Source organism: Triticum urartu, chromosome 6A (assembly GCF_056163025.1).
Source record: "Triticum urartu cultivar PI428250 chromosome 6A, HENAU_Tu73, whole genome shotgun sequence".
NCBI classification, from domain to species: domain Eukaryota; kingdom Viridiplantae; phylum Streptophyta; class Magnoliopsida; order Poales; family Poaceae; genus Triticum; species Triticum urartu.
In genome coordinates this window covers 264,718,945-264,722,705 of record NC_141878.1, presented here as the reverse complement: position 1 = coordinate 264,722,705, position 3,761 = coordinate 264,718,945, and positions in this window count along the sequence as shown.

Sequence of the window (3,761 nt, the reverse complement as noted above, 5' to 3'; positions counted from 1 at the left end):
GAAACATATTCATGATAGCAATTTTGCAAGCTCATGCCACTCACCACAAAGTGTTTCATGGCATCACAAGGTAACCAAAAGTAAGAAGACACATTTGTGAAGCTAAACATGGCAAGAGCAAGTTCATATGGTGCATGGATCACTAGCAAAACACATGGAAAAAATGAACTTCCCGTTAACAAACTAACAACAACAATATTTAGCAAAAGGAGAGCATGGTAATGACAAGCTACACCACCCCATAATTACAACAAGAGGCATGAATGGATAGAGCATAACCATATCTTCAAAACACCCTTACTGAACTTCATTCAAATATGGAAGGATTTACTTGTGGCAACACGTCAACATAGCAACCTAATGTAATAGGAAAAGGCTTAGCAGAAAAACTAAGTAGCTGAAAACAACAACATCAAGTGGCCTACTTTGCATGCTTGTGCTAGTCACCACAGGGCACATAAAAATACAAGGCTTGCACCACTGTAAAGATGGCATGAAGATGCTCCTAAAACATGTAAACATGATGCTCAAAGGACGCACACACAACATGCTATGAAAAAGACAAAACAACAAGTTGTGATGGATTCCAGCAGACAACATCATATAGCACTTTTGCAACGAAAATTAGGGCATCAATATGGACAGTAACATGCATGCAAATGACACTAGCATGTACAGTATCACGAGACTGTAATATCCCAATTATCAATTTTATGTTATACATAGGTCATCATATGCATATCATATTTTATTTGCATTTTTGGTTGAGATACTAGAAATCTTAAGCAAATCAAGGACCCAAGGAGAGATTTGGGGATTTCATAAATTTTCATAATTAAATTTTCTTAAATTTGAAAAGAGGATCAATTTGGTTTTAATATTTTTCTCTCAAATTATTTCCAATATTTAAATTAAAAGAGAGAAGATAATATGACTTCTTCAAAAGAGAAGGAATATTGGAGAAGAAAATTTAAAATCAAATTTATATTTTATTTGAATTAGAGAAAAATATGCATTTCTGAAAATTGCATTTTAGGCCAGAAAAATGTTCACTTTGTTCTAAATAATAGTTTTAGACGGTGAAAATTGTTTTTGGCATTTTTAGACTTTTTTTTTTATTTTTTTTAGGATTTTTCTTCGGGCGATTTAAAAAAAACTTTTCCCGCCCGACTGGGCCGAAGCCCAGCCGAGCAGGCCAGCCCACCTGCGCGCCGCCTCCCTCCCGTGCAGAGCCCCACCGCCGCACGGACGCCGAGGGGAGTCCGAGCCGGACTGCACCCCGCGCCGCCCCCTTCCAAAAGGCGCCGCCGCCCCCCGGCCTTTGAATACCGCCGCCGCCGCCGGCTCCTGTCCACCTCGCCCCACCGCAGCCGCCGCTAGTCACCGCCGCCGCTGCAGCTTGCGCCTGCGCCGCTCGCCGCCCGCTGCCGCTGCTACCGCCGCCGCCGCCCGCTTGCGCCGCCGTCACCGGCCCACAACATCGCCACCGCCCCTGCCTCGACCTCGTCGAAGCTGCCACCGCCGACCGCCGCCGCCGCCGAACCGGTAAAACCAATCTCGGTTTTCTCCGATTTATTTTTTCTAGGGTTTTGTCAGTTGGTTTAGATCGGTTTTTTCAGTTTAGGTAATTAGAGAACGTTCATTCGAACGTCTTAGTTAGCGAACGTATTCGTTCGTTTGTCCCTGATAGCGAATGTTCGTTCGATAGCCTTATCTTTTTCGGCCAGGGACCTATCCACGTTAATTTTATTACAGATTAGCCCCTGATCTTCAAACCTTTGTAACTTTTTACTCATTCGTCCAATCCAGTGAAACCAATGCCATAATTTTCATCTTGTTCCCTCTTTCCAGATAATCAACTTGAACATGGTTTTGACAATTTAAAATTTGGTTTCAAGTTGATTTGAATTGGAACTTCTTTTGATCGTAGTTTGAGTTTCATAGCTCCGATTTGATAGATTCTTTTTGCAAATTGAAGCTCTTCAGTTGAATTTTCAGTTTGGATATTTTCATTTTAGTTTTACCCTTGCATCATTTGATTGATTGGTTATGTATGCTATCGTTTGTTTATGATAGAGTTTCCGGAGTGCGGAGCGTGCTACTACGAGTCACTAGGGTTTTCAGATCACCAGCAAGGCAAGTAACACTTTGATCATACCCCTTATTACCTAGTTTTTATGTATTAGTTCAATCCTCAAAACACTGCATGGTTAGGACTTGAATACTTGTGGGTACTGGGAAGTAGTGATGAGGTAGTACCTATTGCCTTTAATTTCAAACCCTGGTAGTTACTTCTACGTTATGCTTATACTGCTATGCTATGCTCATAGACATGGTTTGGTTTGAGTGATCCATGAAAGATGTGAGAGTTTTAATTATTGGTTAAACTTAAGGTGGCTACTTTAATACACATCTGGGTGGATTGGTTGAGGCACCCTGGAGCACCCAGTGGTTGTCTGGGCACCTGGAGCAATCCATTGTTGTCCTAGGATATCCCGGAGTACCCGTGTGATCATCCTACGGTTTGCCAAGGATCATAAGATTATTCATGCTGGAAACTTCCGTGTGCAGGCTCAAGCCATTATGGGCTCTGGCATAGTTGAGTAAGTTGTGTGACCTCTTTCAGTGGTAGGCTAGCAGATGTAGGGGATGTAGGTGGTACTGTCTACCTAGAGTAAAGAGTTAATACTTCTGAAAGACTGTGTCTCGGTCATCCATTTCTCAAACACCATGTAGTGCGAGAAAATCCAACAGAGGAGATTGGGTCTTGTGGGGAAAACTGCGCAAACCTCTGCAGAGTGTATAAACTAATCATGGTTATCCGTGTCCTTGGTTATGGACATCTTGAGTATCTGGTACTTGAATTATTGATTTGATCTCATCACTCTATTAATTAATTTGTTGGGTTGATGATTATTAATTTTGGATTGAGTTGGAGGAACCTTCTCAATGTTTTCAACAAACTTTGTAGTTAAATAAAATATATTCCTTTGTTGTAGGGAAAAACTAGCTTTCTGCAAAAATAACCATAGAGCCTCCACCAGCCATATATGCACTTAGTTATAGCTGTTACTTGTTCATTGCTTTATAGTGTTATCTTGCCAGCATATTCCATGTGCTGACCTACACAGGCTGCAACGTATTATGTTGCAGAGTTTTCAGACAAAGAGTAAGGTGCGCTAGGTCATTGTCGTGCACTCAGCTATGCCGTTGGAGTTGATGGAGTCATTTTACCTTCGAAGCTTCCGCTGTTATCTTCATTAGATGGCCTTCAGCCATATTATTGTAATAAGTACTCTCTTTTGATATATTCAATGTAATAAGTGTGTGATTGAACGTTGTTATAAATCCTTCAAGTACTGTGTGTGTCAGCATAACCGATCCAGGGATGACACTTATACATAGAGATTTGACCGTTTGAGGTCGGATCGCTAAAAGATGGTATTAGAGCACACGCTGACTGTAGGACGCGACCACTAAGATATGCCACAGGACCCTCTTCTCTACTCATTTCTGACTCTTCTCCACTTTCCACTCTATAGATGTCGGACCCAAGGAACAAGTTTGCTCAACTGGATGAAGACACCCCTTTTGGACGACACTTGAAGGAGGCCACTAGATACCTGAACATCGGAATACCAAGCTTCACGGGAACCTACACTGCCACTCTACCGAAGAAGAGCGCTGGACAATTCGAGTACATGTTCCAGGAAGGACATTCACGCCAGTTATGAAGCCCATAGAGTTTTCCTTTGATGCAC